Genomic DNA, 18030 nt, shown 5'->3' on the forward strand with positions numbered 1-18030 from the left:
TTGGCATGATGGATGACTTCCAATTGGATAGTAATAGAGGGAGTGTGACTCTGCTGATCCTTTTGGATCTCTCATTGGCTTTCAATACCATCCTTCTGGGTCAACTGAGGAAGGTAGGATTGGGTGGCACTGTTCTCCGGTGGTTATGTTCCTACCTCTCTGGTTGGTTCCAGATGGTGTCACTTGGGGACTGCTGCTCTGCAAATCAAGAACTAAAGTTTGGTGTTCCACAAGGTTCCATACTGTCTCCAATGCTCATTAACGTCTACATGGGACCACTGGGAGATACCACCAAGAGTTTTTGTGCACAGTGTTATCAATATTTTCTTTCTTTCTTTCTTTCTTTCTTTCTTTCTTTCTTTCTTTCTTTCTTTCTTTCTTTCTTTCTTTCTTTCCTTATATAATGCCCAAACTTTCATCTCTGGGTGGTTAACAAGGACATAAAAACAATTAAAACAAATATAAAAGGTTAAAACAGTTTAACAATTTTAAAACAGTATAAAATTAAAACCTACAAATTAAAAAAGCTGAAAAAGCTTGGATGAAGAGATGGGTCTTCAGATTTTTTTGGATGAAGAGATGGGTCTTCAGATGTTTTTTAAAAATAGTCAGAGATGGGGAGGATCGTATCTCAGCAGAAAGCGCATTCCACAATCTCGGAGCAGCAACCGAGAAGGCCCGACTCCATGTGGCCGTCAGAAGACGAGCTGGCGGTAACTGGAGACAGACCTCCTCAAGTGACCTCAGTGGGTGGTGGGGAACATAATGAAGAAGGCGTTCTCTTAGATAACCAGGGCCTAAGCCGTTTAGGGCTTTATAAGTTATAACTAGCACTTTGTATTCCTCACGGAAACCAATTGGCAGCTGATATATAATGAGTTAAAGAAAATATTTAAAAGGACATTTCCTAAGAAACCAGAATCCTTCCTGCTGGGAATAACACAAGGAGTATTTTCTACAATTGATTTAACATTTTTTATGTACGCTTCCATGGCTGCCAGAATAATATATGCACAGAAATGGAAGACTAATGAACTCCCTTCAAAAGAAGATTGGCTGATAAAAATTTTGGAATATGCGGAGATGGCAAAACTTACAGTATTGATAAGAGATCAAAATTTAGAATCTTTTAAAGAAGATTGGAAACCATTCTTGTTGTATCTAAAGAACTATTTTCCTACTATGGATTTTACAGCAGGGTTTGAAATTTAGTAATAATAGCAGGTTGGGTAGATTAAAATTGTGTTTGTAAGGTTTAAATCTATGTTTTGAATTATTATTATAGCAAAGGTAAATTTTATAGTTGATGATTCACAAAGAGGTGTGAGCGGGAAGTCCATATTTGTTTATTTGTTGTGCATGTTAATAAGAATATTGTCAAAATCAATAAAAATTTAATGTGTAAAAAAAAAGGAAACCAATTGGCAGCTAGTGTAGCTCCATCAGCAAGGGTGTAATGTGGTCTTTCTGAGATGTCCCAGAGACCAACCTGGCTGCCGCATTCTGAACCAACTGAAGTTTCTGGACTACGTACAAAGGCAGCCCCACATAGAGCACATTACAGAAGTCCAGTCTGGAGGTTACCAAGAAATGTACCACCATTTTGAGGTCACTGATCTCGAGAAATGGACGCAGCTGGCGTATCAGCCGGAGCTGATAGAAAGCACCCCTGGCCACCACTTCAACCTGAGGAACCAGGAAGAGGTGTGGATCAGGGGCGTAACTATAATAGGGCAAGGGGAGACAGTTGTCTGGGGGCCCACTGCTGGGGGGGGGCAGAAGCAAGTCACATGACTGACTCTCCCAGCTGCGTACCCGCCCAGGCTTCCTTCAGTTGTATTCATCCTCCAAAATTGATGTGAGTGTTAAGACCTCGAGCTACCAGAACAGCATGTCTTTCTCTAGTACCATTACATGACTTGCATTGTCCACAATTCACAAAACCTTAAAAAAAATAATTTAGGATGATATTCTGTTGTGGCATACACACACACACACACACACACACACACACATTTTACTATGCTTTTCAGTGAGGGGGGGGGGCCTTTTAAAATCTTGTCTCTGGGCCCACTCCAACCTTGCTACGCCTCTGGTGTGGATCCAAAAGTACTCCCAGACTGCAAACCTGTTCCTTTTGGGGAATTGTGACCCCATCTAGAACAGGGAGATCAAAATAGTCTCTAGAGTTCTGACCCTGCACAATAAGTACCTCCGTCTTATCTGGATTCAGCTTCAGTTTATTCTCCCTCATCCAGCCAATTACTGCTTCCAGGCAGGCATCCAGGGAAGATATGCCATCTCCTGAAGAAACTGACATGGAGAAATAGATCTGGGTGTCATCAGCATACTGATAGCATCCCACTCCAAATCCCCTGATGAACTCTCCCAGCAGTTTCATGTAGATGTTGAAAAGCATTGGAGAGAGTACGGACCCTTGAGGGACACCATATTTAAGCTCAGATTTTGAAAAGCAACAGTCTCCAATTGACACCATCTGGAATCTGTCCTAGAGGTAGGAACGAAACCACTGTAAAACAGTGCCTTCAACCCCGAACCCCCTCAGACATTCCAGAAGGATACTATGGTCGATAGTATTGAAAGCCGCCGAGAGGTCCAGAAGGACCAACAGAGTCACACTTCCTCTGTCAATTCCCAACTGGAGATCATCTATCAGGCCGTCCAAGGCAGTCTCTACCCCATAGCCCGCCCGGAACTTAAGCCATATTCTTCATATTGACTTTATCAGGAAGTGTCATAACTTCAGCAAGTGCCTGCCTGGAGGCAATAATGGGCTAGATGAGGGATAACAAACTGAAGTTGAATCCAAATAAGACAGACTGTGGGGGGTTCGGGACCCGAGAGATGGTTTATTTACCTGTTCCTGATGGGGTTACACTTCCCCTGAAAGATCAGATATGTAACTTGGGAGTGCTCCTGGATCCAAAATTCTTATAGATAAACTCTGCTCAACCCCTTGGCAGTTGTGCTTTGGAATTTCTCAGGGTTCTCTCTCTCCACCCCATCCCCCTCATGCTGTTCAACATCTACATGAAACCACTGGAAGAAGGCATCCAGAAATTTGGCTTGAGGTGTCATCAGTATGCATATGCCACTGAGTTGTATCTCTCTTTTTTATCAGATTCAGGTGAGGCATTTTACACCAAGGAACAGATTTTTATAAGTGAACAGAGCTTTGGCAGGAAGAAGATAGAAGCAAATGTTGCTTCCGCATCTCCAGGCTGGGTGGTGAGACAAGCCTGCAGCACAACTGGTGTCCTGGTGCCATGCACAGTTGGAGCTCTTGCTCCACCCTCATAGAACTGTGGAAAATATGGGTCATTGGGTCACTTAGGATTATATGTCTGACTGGCCCTAACCCATCACACAATGCAGGCCATGAGCATACACATCACATCTGTCTACCAACACACCATCTTGCAGCCTCATAATTGCATGGGGGAGGTTCATCCATACTATTCCTAACACATGACTAAAATACTAGTTTAATGTAGTATTCAGTAGCATGTGAGTAGAGATTTAGATGAACTGCCACCATCCATTCATGAAACTGCAGGACAGTGCGCCAGGAGGGGGCACATGGCATGGTGTGGTTCATGTACCACAGGTACATGGTGTGGTTCATGTTCCACATCATGTGGTGGGCATGGCTGGTCAGACCTTTCATCCAAACCATCTATCTCTTAGAGATTCCTAGCCCTACCTCACAAAACAACATGTCCAGGGCTCCTGGGAGATTATTATGCTCACAACAGAAAGGGTCATAGTCATACCCCTATTGACTTCAGCTTCAATAATTCAAGTTGTGATAGTGGGGATGTATTTTTCTGTAGCTCAGTGGTAGAGCACATGCTTTAGATGTGGAAGGTCCCAGATTTCTCCCTGGAATGTTCAGGTAGAGCTCAGAAAGTCCCCTGTCTGATCTCTTGGAGAGCTGCTGCTAATCAGGGTAGTAATTGATGAAGTAGATGGCCTTACTCAGGATAAAGCAGTTTCATATGCCCTCTCCTAGAGAACGGGAGAAGGCCTTCCTTATGCTATGTTGAAACCAGTCTTCTGAAAAGAATTACTTTTGGCCACCCTGTCCCAGCAAAGCCCATAACAGAAGAATCTGCATAGGATTTGCTCTTTGCTAATATATTCGAACAGTTATAGGATCAAAAACCTTCTTCTTCAGATATGTATGTTGGAATGAATGGACTCTTAATATTAGTCTGATATTGTTTCCTATTGTTCATTTGACACCTTCTTTTAGCAACTCCTCCAAAGCAAATAAATAACTCAGCAATTTTAAAAAAAAACGCCTTGGAAAGACAGAAGAAACCGTATACACTAACATAAAATGTATTTGGCTGGAAAGAGAAATAGGACAACGAATAGAGCAGAAAATTCAAAATCTTTTCCATCACGTTGGTCTTTTGCCATGTTTATGTTAGAGGTATATAGTAGTTTTGACTCCTTCTCAGATGGAGAACATACTGTGTTTGAATCGGTGAAAATCTATATAATTTCAGTGAAGTACATGCAGTTTTTTGCTCAATATTTGGGTTGCCTAGTGATTTGGATGCTTGTCAGAGAAAGAAAAAGAAAACAAGCCCTGCATTGTGTGTTATATAGAGCAGAAATGTGTACATAAGGTATTACCTTAGCTGCCTGGTATGTGCCATTCAGCCACATTCTTCATTAATTACCCTTCTAGCGAACAGGAAACCAACATCATTACTATAATAGCTGGAGAGATGGTAAAGGTTTTTTTCCCCTCCCACTAGATCTTAATGTGGTGAGCTGTGTATACTGAGCAGTTCAAAATGCTACATTATCTTCATGGTATTGGTGTGTAAGCATTAAACTGATTACAAATACTGTGCAGTCATTGTGGAATTAGACACAAATATTATGAAAAACAGACATGAATTCAATTTCCATTAAAATCATTTTTAAAAGATGCACCCCACAAATACATTTATCATTTAGAATTCTGGGGGGAAATGAGTTGTAAAATTAGAGCTAAACAGATATAAAGGTTATTTAAATTTACCTCCTACCCCTGCCTGAATGGCATTAGTGCCTCACATCTCAACCTACACAACTGAATCCCTGGCTAGTATTTTGTTTAGGATATTGTGATTAGCTTATCTAAGCCCTGTTCAGACAATGCTTTGTATCTGCATACAGGCATCTGTACACATGTACATGATTTTGTGTGAATGATCATATGTGAGGCACCCAAAGAATGGTTGTTATGGGGCAGCCAACAAACAAAATTATTATTATTAATAACATAATGTGTATTCACTTTAAGTGAATCTAGGTCTATGCCCCCACAAATGCCGGGTACAGTTATGAAGTGTACTACTATACATGCATTGAACACAGAGTGTAAATAACTGTGAGTAGAAGATCTCTATGTATGTATTCTTTACACAGATTGTAGGTACATTGAATATGACTCGTGAATAGGGTTATTATGGTAGTGAATTTACTAAGGCTGTTTCTCACAGAAATGTACAAGGTCTTCAGTCCTGCAGCCAGACATGCACATATTCAGCTCTGCACATCCAGTCATCATAAAGCAACAAGCCGGGTGCATGCACAGTTCTGCAGGTGGCTACTCATATGATCCTGGAACACCTCCTCTGCTATGTCTGGTTCTGCATCTAAGGGTTAAACAGAGTCTAAATGATAGCAGGCAAAGGAGTGCCCCAATAAGGTCTGCCATCCTGATTAAAACCATGTATGCAGCCCTCAGGGACATAATTGCCAAAGGTTATGCAGGCCTCAGGGACATAATTACTTAGAGTGCTTCTGGGGGAAGGAAAGGCTGGCAAAAGTCAACCTCCCCTGCATGCAAGCACTCATGCTTCAGAAGTGAGGATGCTACTGCTGTAGGCATGCACCCTTTGGCTGCATACACACAGGCAGCTTCACGACAAATACAATGAATATTTATATACTGCTTTTCAACAAAAGTTCCCAGAGAGGTTTAGATAGACAGACAGACAGACAGACAGATAGATAGATAGATAGATAGATAGATAGATAGATAGATAGATAGATAGATAGATAGACAGACAGATAGATGTCCCCAAATAGCTCACAACCTAAAAACAAAAACAAAACCAGAAGATAGACACCTGCAATAGCCATTGGAGGGATGCCGTGCTGGGGATGGACAGGGCCAGTTGTCCTCCCCTTTTTAAATAAAGAGAATCACCACTTTAACAAGGTGCCTCTTTGTGCAGTTAGCAGTAGATGTTGACCAAGGATTGGAATGGTACATGGGGAGGTGTATTTCATTCTTTCTGCTTGTGCTGCATTCTTAATGATATTCACTACCTCAAAAGTACTATAAGTCCTGGGAGGAAAGCTCCTTTTGTTCCAATTGGTGGGGTTTGACATCAGGAGGACCATGGCAAAACCCCGTTCTTTATGCAAAGATCAAGCAGCTGCTATTTTAATTAGAAGGCAACAGTTGAAGCACAAATGACTCATATAACGTCAATAGCTGTGGCAGGTAGGCGAAAAGGCACTGTGTGGTGGGCTCTAGGAACTCAAGCCCAAAGAGCACAGAATCTAGCTGTACCCAGGGCAACCCGAATTAGACAACACTGTTGCTCAAGCTGCTTGGCAATGCAGCTGCCTGATTTGTCTGTAGTTGCTCTGGGCATTGCTAGATGCTGCATGGTGCTGGCCTTCCTTCAGCATGATTCTGTGTCATTTCTGGATACTCTTGATTTTTTAAAAAATAGAGGCACTATCTCTGGACACAGACCTGGACACCCTACCCTTTTAATGACTGTGTATCTGCCTTGCTTTGTGTGCATCTATCTGTAGCCCATTTCAGACAACATGAAATCAGAAGGATCATATGGTCTCCAAAATTCTCCCTGGCTCACATGCACTTGGATCCCCTCCTCCAGTTCTTGGTTTGTAGTGACCATAGTTTGCCTTCAAACCAGAATTAAAAAACAGCTGTGATTTGTCTGATCCAGATTGCCTGATTCATCACAAATTATGTTTTCTGCAAATCAGGAAGGAAGGAAGGAATTTGCCACCCATTCACACATAATGGGAAACCAGAGTTAAACGGGGCAGAGGTTGGATTTCTTGTACGTCCTAATGCATGGAACCTTTGTCCCATTCAGAAAGTGACCCAAGGTTTCCCTCCCCAAACTCCAATTTGAACCCTTGGGTTGTTGTGAGTTTCGCTACTCCTTCCTGAGGTTTGAATCTGTTACATCCAAACGCTGAACTGAAGGCAGCCCTCTCCGAGATCAGAGTTGAGGGAAGAAATCCCTCATGGCAGGCAATCCCTCTCTCCATTCCAATTGCCTGGCATGACTGTCCTTCAGGCCAAGGAGGAAGCCTAGCAGCCAGTTCTCCCTCCTCTCTGCAGTCTCCCTGATCCTCAGTTCTGTGTTACATGTGAAGGCAGCCAGCATGTTCAAAAGCAAGAGGAGAAATAAATGTGCAAGCCTGCAGTGCATTCAAAACAGTCAAATCATAGATGGCCATGATGTCTGAATCAATAAAAGAGTACAAAAGCCCCCAGAAGGGCATCATTGGACGACGTTGGCATTGGATACCTCCCAGGGGTTCCTTGGTAAGGTGCAAAGGCCATGCTTGCTTTTGAATTCTGCCCCTTCTGAGTGGATCAGATTTTTGGATTTTGGTTTTGTTTTGGTTTTTTGCTTAATAATACATTAGATCAAGGCTGATCAACTTCGGCCCTCCTGCAAATGTTGGCCTACAACTCTGCCCAGAGACACATGTTTTGGGCGATATTAAAAATATGTTAGTTAGTTAGTTAGTCAGTTAGTTAAATAGATAAATAAACATTCCCATAATCCCTGGCTATTGGCCACTGTGGCTGGGGATTATGGTAGTTGTAGTCCAAAAGCAGCTGGGGGGACTAAGTTGAGCAGGCCTACCTTAGATGGTGACATGGCCCATAGAACCAATACTTTTCTAAAGGACAAAAAGTTCCATTATAAGTTTATTGCTGTGACACACAACTGTAACCCATGTTTTCACCGAACAAGACAGATCCAAACCAATTTTTGCTTTCAGCTAAGTTCACTGAGATGTATAAACATTTTTGAGAGGGATGAGTTCCAGTGTCAGATTACAGATGAAAATGCCAATCACAAGGGTTGATGTTGACCCCGGACTGTCAGATTCAGTAGTTCAGGCTGGACTGACTCCTGCTTTGGGTATTTGTGCTTAGGGACAGAAAGAAGCTAAAGAGAAAAAGTTCTCTTTTCTAATGTGTGTCTGTTCCCATTAATGTTCTTACATCCCAGCTTGTGCTTTGCCTAACAGAGCTTTGGCTTCCTCCAAGGATACCAAGATCCCCATCTTACCAGCACACTGCGTGATGTTTTTCAAACTGACCTAGTTGAGCTCAAGTTCTTATTTTGTTCCACTTTCAACAAGAGCAGGTTCATGATTGGGGTCTGACCCATACCGTAAGCCCAGACCTACGGAAATTCAGATATATATTAGACCACAAAGTAAGCATTCCAGTGCCTAATAAAAGCAGGAGCTTTCACTGTCATTTTGCTTTAGTGTTCAGTGATCACTTGAGCATGAAGGTATCATGCCAGGCACTTTACATATTTTTAACTCAGACAGCTAGAGTACTAAATAGGGTAACATCCAGCCCACCATAAGATGTCATGATCAGTTGTGGAAGTACTTAAATATGTGCTTTTGAAAGGTCATATCTGATTTAATGGATTGCAGATGTAAAAATGCATGTTGCCCTTATCTAGACAAGAGATCTTGTGTTGGAATAAAAGTGAAACTTTCAGCAATGGCTTTATTGATCTTTTTCAAAATATAACATATGTGTAGGTACTCTTAAAATGCTTCCATGTTTGTGATGTCATCTTGAACTTGATATTAATAAAAAGATCAAAGCCTATTGCCTAATCCCCTTTTGCCTGTATTTCTTCCAGCAACATATTCAAGATGTATTGAATGTTATGAACTGTAAACAATATTTTTTTTTCAGTGACTCACAGATTAAAGCATAGTTCACAATCTTTCTATGAGTGTGTATTTTGGGGGGGGGGAATCTTTCTTTTAATGTAAATAATCATTTCCCCATTTTCTAAACTCATTGTAAGACTTGATGTGTTAAAATATACATTTTAAAGGATGGGAACATAATACCAGCTTGTAACAATATTTTGTTAGTGTTGCAGCAACACTGGGATGGTGATTGATTATCACTAACATCAGTTTATACTGTAAGCTTCAAGATGTATACAAAAACTGTGGAGTTCTACATATAACATCTTGTACATTTGATTTAATATTTAAAAGAAATATAAATGTTATTGTACCAGACTATTTGGTACAAATAGTACCAAATAGGGAGCCCCTGGTGGCGCAGTGGTAAAACTGCCGCCCTGTAACCAGAAGGTTGCAAGTGCGATCCTGACCAGGGGCTCAAGGTTGACTCAGCCTTCCATCCTTCCGAGGTCAGCAAAATGAGTACCCAGAATGTTGGGGGGCAATATGCTAAATCATTGTAAACCGCTTAGAGAGCTTCCAGCTATAGAGCGGTATATAAATGTAAGTGCTATTACTATTGCTATTTGTTAAAATAGTCTTTGCTGTCAATAAGTTTCCGGGCAAAGTACAAGGTGCTGGTTATAACTTATAAAGCCCTAGATAGCTTAGGTCCTGGTCGTTTAAGAGAACATCTTCTTCGCTATGAACCCCACCACCCATTCAGATCATCAGGGGAGGTTCGTCTGCAGTTGCCACCAGCTCCTCTGATGGCTACTCAGGGATGGGCCTTCTCCATTGCTGCCCCAAGGCTCTGGAATGCATTCCCTGCCAAAATAAGTTCCTCCACGTCTCTGACATGGTTTAAAAAGTCTGTTAAGACACATTTCTTCATCTAGGCTTTTAATTAGATACTGTTTTGATAGATTTAAATTATGGTGGTTTTAGCCTCTTTATTGTGGTAATTTGTATTTTATTGTGAGCCACCCAGAGATGTAAGTTTTGGGCAGGATATAAATATGTCAAATAATAATAATAATAATGATGATGATGATGATGATGAACATATTTTTTTAAAAAATACACAGCTAAATAGTCATTTGTTGTGCATTTTACAATCCACAAAACATTTGTTTCTGTTTCATTTGGGTAAAATCACTGTGTATTATGGAAAGAATCTCAAGGCCAATTCACATACTCTTCTTCCTATACACAGTAAGCAGACATGGCTCATCCGTTGTATCTTCATACCTGCAAGTAATAAGTCCTCTTCTGATATAAGAGCTGCTAGGGACACCAGTGCATGATGGGGGCAAACTCGAGCATGCTAGCTGGCTATGCCCAACAAAGCAACAGCACTATGTGACCACACACCCCAGTCTTTGTCCACAGAGGGCAGTGCTGAACATGGAGGTGGTTTCACTATATGATTTAGAACTTCATTCTGAACCACACGGAGGAATCAGCCCCACATTCAGTGCTGCCTTTTGCAAACAATCCTCAATGCAGGAATGCCAAGGGGCGTGGCCAGTGAGTGCTTTAGCACAGGTGTATGGCTACATGCATTGTTGTCTCTGGTAGCCCTTATGTCTAAAGATGCCAATTCTGGCTTCTTTTAGAATTAAGTTGTTTATTCGTTTAGTATTTCTGTATTTTGACCATCACTACACTTCCCTAGATGCTCAAGCAGTACAGTAGGGTGGTGTGAGCTGGCTCTGTTCGTGCCAGGCTCAACAGGTTTGGGGTCAACCTGGACTAGCCTAGGCCAGTCCATGTTCAAGTTGAGCTGGACCTGGGTCAAACCAAATAGGCTCAGAGCTATACTGGTAAAGGCAGGGGCAGAGTGGCTTTTCTTTACCAGTACAGGCAGGGACAGGGTAGCTTTTCTAAATTTAGAGGGAGGGGAGTAAAAAAGTACTTACAAGTATGAACCAGTAGTGCTGCAGCAACTCCTCCCCCCACATCCCCACCAGCCTCCCACAGAGTAGCCTGGGCTCGTTTTAGTCCTGGTTTGGCCCAGTTAGGGCCTCTGCACAAGATTGTAGGTCACTAAAATGGCCTCCATGCATGCGCAGAGGTCATTTGCATGACCAACATGAGACACCAGTGGTGGAGGCCAGTGGGGGTGGGGATGAGTTGCCACTGTCACTCCCCCATGGCCAAAACTGTGGCTTATACTTGTAAGTACTTTTGAAAATGGCTCCTGTGTATGTGTGGAGGCCATTTTAGTGACTTCCATGCCTGCGCAGAGACCTAAACTGGGCCTGTCCAGGGATCTGGGAGAAATACTTCCATGTCCTATACAAAGACCCTGCTGCTGTTTGCAGAAGCGCCACCTGTGCCATTGAGGATACTCCAGCATGGACTCCAATGTCAACTTCAGAGATCCACAGTCTAGTCACCCAATTAAGACCAAGGAAGGCTCCAGGTGAGGACCTTATTCCACCAGAGGCTGTTAAAAATAATCTGGACTGGTGGGCCCCTATCCTGGCACAAATGGCCAAATCCCCAATGACTGGGGGGTAGCAATCATTGTCCCTATATTTAAAAAGGGCAAGAAGGATGACCCCGCCAATTACTCATCAGTTTGCTCAATACCATTAGCAAACTTTATGCGATACATCTATATGGGAAATTTAGGGATTGGCTGGAACAGGAACATCTTGCTGAGGAACAAGTGGGCTTCAGTGAAGGGCACTCCACTGTTGATCAGTGCCTAGTTATACAGCACCTTATCGAGAAATACTACTCCTGCAGGGTGACCTCTCTTTATGCCGCCTTCATTGATCTCAAAGCAGCATTCGATTCCATCTCATGTGTCAAATTATGGGAGAAGTCCTCCTCCATTGACCGGCACCTGCTATAACTTCTTCACACCCTGCATGTAGACACATCACTCAAGGTGAGATGTAGCCCCCGAGGCCACTTCACAAGAGTTGTTACAACTCAGAAGGGCATCAAAAAAGGATGCATTTTGGTCTCACTCCTCTTCGATTTCTACATTAACTCTATGGTGGGCAAGCTCAGCAACCCAGGTTTCCACTCTCCAAAGCTTGCTGGGAGACACACTGCCACCCTGTTATATGTGGATGATGCAGCCATCCTCTCAAGGACCACCATTGGCCTTAGAAGAGCACTGAGGGCCCTGATGCTGCACTGCAGGGAGGACTGCCTGGAAATCAACTAATCACAAAACTAAAATTATGGCCTTCGCCAGGTGGCCCAAGATCCACTCTTGGTGGTTTGAAGGGCATAAGATTGAGCAAGTTGCACACTTCAAATACTTGGGAATCGTTTTTCATTCTGGCAGCTCTAGGAAAGGTCATGGAGAACACATGGCTTTAAATGCCTAGAGAAGCTCCTCTGCCATTCTCAAATTCCTTCAGACAAGAGGAGGCCATTATGTACCCGCAGCTCTAGAACTGTTCACAGTCAAGTCACTAGCTCAGCTCCTCTATGATGCTCAATTGGCCCCTTCCCCAACATTGTGACTCTGGAACTTGTACAATCTAAATTCCTGTGGGCAGCACTCCAAGTATCAAGATGTGTCTACAATGCCACTCTGCGCCTGGAGACAGGCCTGATAAAGCTGGAGGCTAGGGTGTGGGTGGCCATTCTCTGTTATGGGCTCAGACTATCCTTTTGCCCAGTTGGTCTTGCCTCCCTAACCCTACATGATGATTACCAATCTAGCTGCATTCACACAACTGAGACAAAAATAGCTACTCTAGGCCTTTCTCCCTTGACCTTGCTCAGCATGGGCTACGATCAGGCACAAGCAACCATCAAGCAGTGCATTATAGACACTGAGCACTAAACCAATCTCAGCAGTGTCCAATAATTTCATATCAGTGATGGGCTTAGATATTCTGCTTCTCCAGCAGCATACCTCACCCAACTGGAGGTTCCAAAGCACAGAGGTACATTCACTTTGGCTTGCTGTCATGGCCTCCCTTCAGCAGTGCTAGAAGGCCATTATAGAAGGACTCAATTTGCAGAGTGACCATGCCCCTGTGGCCCAGGGCAGATCGAAAGTACTGAGCATGTTCTCCTTTACTGCTTGTTCTACAGAGATTTGTGCTTCCCTCATCCTTCCATTGTTAAGCAAGTATCCAGGTCGTCCAAGCCAATTCTACAACTCCTTGCTACTCTCTGACTCTAAGCCTATCATCACATATAGCATTGCCAGGTACTGTGCGGCTACGATCAGCATTCATTGGCGGATGACAGACAGTGAGTCCTATCAGCTTTAATCTGACTCTCGATGACTCTGGGCAGGCCCTGCAATTGCTTGCGCGCCTCCCTTTTTACTGTTCCTTATAACCGTTGATCTGGCTGTTTTCCAGTTTTATTACTCAGGCTTTTATATATTTCTGTCTTCTCATGTCTTTTTAACTTAATTACATCCATTTTATGCCCCCCTCCCTTTATATGCCTTTCATGCATTTTTATGACTTTTACTGTTTCTCAGGCTTTTAGGCCCTCATGTTTATGGTGTATTTTCTACTATTTTTAGTATTTTTAGTCCTTTTAGTATTAATATGTACCATTTTATATGTAATCACTTTTCATCTACACTCAGTTTTAACATGTAATCACCCTTATATTTTATGCTGGTCTATGACTGTAATAAAGATTGGTTGATTGATTGAAACTGGGCCTGAACCAAGCCTGAATCAGCCTGGGCTACTCAGGGGGAGGCCAGTAGGGGGTGGGGGTGAGCCTCTGCTGCCACCCTCCCATGGCCACTGCTGTGGCTTCTACTTAGGGACATAGGAAGCTGCCATATACTGAATCAGAACATAGGTCTATCTAGCTCAGCATTGTCTTCAGAGACTGGCAGCAGCTTCTCCAAGGTTGCAGGCAGGAGTCTCTCTCAGCTTTATCTTGGAGATGCCAGGGAGGGAACTTGGAACCTGAATATCTTACAGTACTCACATATCAAGTCTCCCATTCATATGCAACCAGGGCAGACCCTGCTTAGCTAAGGGGACAAGTCATGCTTGCTACCACAAGACCAGCTCTCCTCTTTTAAGTACTTTTTTTACTCCTGCCTTCTCCATACTTAGAAGAGCCGCCCTGCCCCTGCCCCACTATAACTTCCAGTCAGTTGAGCCAGCTTGATTTAAACTCGAACTGGGTCCCGCTCTGCTGGGCCAAAATCAAGCTGAACCGGCAAATCTGGTTTTGTACACACCTCTATCAAGCAGAAAAAGAGATAAAAGGAAGGAGAGTTATGGAGAAAGAAGAAGGGCATGGACTACAGAATAATGGATAGCGGCCCACATAATGTGCACCGTGGTGATATGGCTGTGGCTCAGAAGGCAGTGAGGATGCTGTCACCAATGTGTGGTTGTGCAGACAACATCCCTACAGTTTCTCCCATTTGGGAGAAACAATGGGAGAAACTGTGGGGATGTTGCTTGCATAAATGTTTATTGGCAGTAACATCCTTGCTGCCTTCTGAGCTCATAGCAGTATTGTTGGGGTGCACACCATCTCCTTAATGGTGCACATCAACATTAGCCAAATCTCCTTGGTCACTTGTGTATCTGTGACTGCAATGGAAAGTTATTATGGTGCAGCGGGGAAGTAACTTGCCTATGGAAGAAGAGGTTGCTGGTTCGAATCCCCGCTGGTATGTTTCCCAGATTATGGTCTGTTTCCCATAGACCATAGTCTATGTTTCCCAGACTATGGGAAACACCTGTATCAGGCAGCAGCGATATAGGAAGATGCTGAAAGGCACCATCTCACACTGTGTGGGAAATGGCAATGGTAAACCCCTCCTGTATTCTACCAAAGAAAACCACATGGCTCTGTAGTCACCAGGAGTTGACACTGACTCAACAGCACTACTTTACACATGGATACATCCAGCAATTGTTTCATTTTCCACAATCACAGCAGCACATTTCCCAACTAGTATGTCCACAAAAATCACCGTAGTTATGTAACTACATGCCATCCACTTCACCTTCATGTTTCTCCCAAAGCTAATAAAAGCACTTCCAAAAAGGGAAAAAAATATATCTGGAATTCAGCACCTTCAGAGATTTCCTAAAATGGTGACATTATAAGCTCAAGATGTGGATGCCATGCACTGTTAAATCAGGATGGAAGATCAGACTTTCTTATAGATTTTATTGCAATTTTTGAAATAAATAAGAACATTAACTGCATTATTTTTTAGCCCGTGTGAACTTTTGTTTTTGTGGCTGTTAGGGATTAGCCAATTATTGATTAGCCAATTATTATTTTTTTCATACCTGCAATGTCACCAGTTTTACCCAAAGGCTTCCAGCCTCTGCTATGAATCTTTTCACTACCTAAGTCAAGAATGATTCACCATCCTAGCAATTTTACATTTTATTTAATGAGTGTCCGTGTGCGCGCACACACACACGCCCTCTATGTGTTCTCATTGCTACTTCTGATGCTCTGGTGTCAGAGATAAACATTCAGAATATGTAAAAGTGTGTGTCTGCGGTGGGAGAAGGGTGACCTTCCAGGTCTCTGTGGATGATGGAACTATCAGGTTAGGAGCTTAGCATAGAGCGCCACTCATAAATCTATCAAATCCTTGTTTCAAACCAGCCAGCTTCTTTCTCCTCTGACAATTAAATCAATGAGGCTGCTTGTGAAGGAAAGTTATAATCGTATCACTAAGGCTTGCAGATCTGACCCGTAATGATAAAGGCTGACTTGAAAAGAAAAGAATTGGATTGCCGTTAGCATCAAACTTATATTGACAAGTTAAACAGGAAGCTAGGCCAGCAGTTCTTGCATCTGTCTGAGTCATACAGCAGGCTGCTGATGAGCTGTCTCTTCTGCTGCATAGCCTCAGATGCTGTTTTCTTTGATTCTGCTTTGATTCAGAAGGGTTTGCACACTTTTATCCATTTGAGAACAAGATTCCATGCAAACCCACCCGAGACTGACAGTATACGCAGCCAATTCCTTAATGAAAGAACTTGCCATTCTACCCTTCAAGCTTTCCCAATCTCTCCTTGTGTATCAAAGTTGTTTTATGCCTCAGGGGCAGAATACACAGCCTCCTGTACTATCCAGTGAATCCACACTTTGAGAGAGACAGAGAAATACCATTGTAATGTGACAGCATTTTTGATGAAAGGGGATATATGACGCAAGGTTCCTTTACACATTTATTTCTGTTGCAAATTTATTAAGCTATTTTAAAAAGCTTTTCTCTTCCTGAAGATACATGCTACCAAGTACACTTTGAACATCTATTTTTGACTGAAATCATTAAAAACCTGCAGTACTTTCTGTGCATAACAATGTCCTTTAAGTTCAGGGAGCTTGGGCTCTCTTATTGAACTCTCTGAGTGTTGATAATGCAGTCTCTTCTTAGAGAATTTAATGAAAGATGTGCTGTGCCTGAATTCAGCATTTTCACCTATATATTGCCACATGCAGGGTGTGGAGTTCAAAATAGCACCTGAAGAATTTACATTGCCAGAAAAGTTGATCTGGCAGGGGTGCAGCTAGGTTGTTTTGGAACCTGGAACTAGTGGGTTACTGCCCCCCCCCTGCAAAATTAGCATCATCTATACACACACACTATGGTTTCACACAGCTTTCCATTGGCATGGGCAGGCAGGACGAGGAAGGCAGGCACAGACTGAGGCACAAGCGCACAGAGTGGTCTGCCTCAGTCAGCTCATTCCACACACCGAACAGCTGAAGGATCTACACACCTTCTTGATCATTCATCACAAACTTAGAGTGCATTTGGGGGAGGGGAACCTCTCCCCCGAAAGAATCCACACACCTCCTTTCCCCTCCTTGAATCCACACACCTCCACAAATCCACAGGACTGAGTCAGAGTGCATTTTTTCAAAAAAAAAAAAAACCAGTACAACCCCAATGGATTCTTGATTTCACAATCACATTCACAAACCAACTGGAACACAAAAAATGTCTCTTGCTCCACAGGTCAAGCACACACTTGGATCATAAACCAGTTTGGACAAACAAGAGACCCTCATTATCCATGGTTTAGCAGATTATAGTTTCATGTATCCACAGATGGGTCTTAGAGACTCAGTTTCTTTATTTGCAGCATGAAGTATAGGCAACTTTTGCCTATCTGTGGTTCCTGAGTGGCCGGAAATGCCTTCCAATGTCATTTCCAGTCATTATTTTGAAGTGCAGAGCCATTTTGTGGCTCTTTTTTGTTTTAAAAATGATTTAAAACAAAAGATTCAAAACAAAAAATAAGAAGATTTGAGGGACTTGGGGGGCATTCCTGAAGACCTAGAGAATAAGGTACTATATTTTCCTACCTTTATTTCTGCCCCCTCCTTGCTTTTTAAGCATTTTTCCCAGAGCAAGGAACCTAACTGTTTAATTCACATTGACTCAAGTTTTCATTATTTGTAGTTTCCATATTTGCAATAATTGGTAAGAACAGAACCCTCGCAAATAACAAGGGCCACCTATATAGTGCATCTGTAAGGCAAAAAGTAAAAATCACAACATATGAACCTTGATTCACAGTTCTCATTCAGACCTTCTGGATTGCAAACCAACTTGAGCATAGTGTATTTATTTTTAAAAATTGTTTATTAAGATGTTAACATTGGCTCCACTTTCACTAGTTATGAAGTACTCTGTGGATAGAGATAACACCTTCTTGCAGCTTTACTGCAGTAGGGAAAATCAATTAAAAATCAATGGATTGACTAATCCAAATTAAATACGCAGAGCTCTCCCACCATGCCCACATCTATGTTCAATATCAAAGCCCTAAGCCAAGCATTCCAGGAGTTCTAAAGGGTGGGGCAAAAAGGGCAGTGCTTTACCCAGAGGCATATCTAGGGAAAATAGCACCTAGGGCTAGCACTGAAATTGCGCCCCGTCTAAACATCTGACACCCATCTCTCAGATAACATTACCATAATATCAGCTCAAAAATACAACTCCAGACACTTTCAGGAGAAACAGGTTGTAAGCAACACACACAT

The sequence above is a fragment of the Hemicordylus capensis genome, chromosome 5, assembly GCF_027244095.1.
Source record: "Hemicordylus capensis ecotype Gifberg chromosome 5, rHemCap1.1.pri, whole genome shotgun sequence".
In the NCBI taxonomy this organism is placed as follows: Eukaryota; Metazoa; Chordata; class Lepidosauria; order Squamata; family Cordylidae; genus Hemicordylus; species Hemicordylus capensis.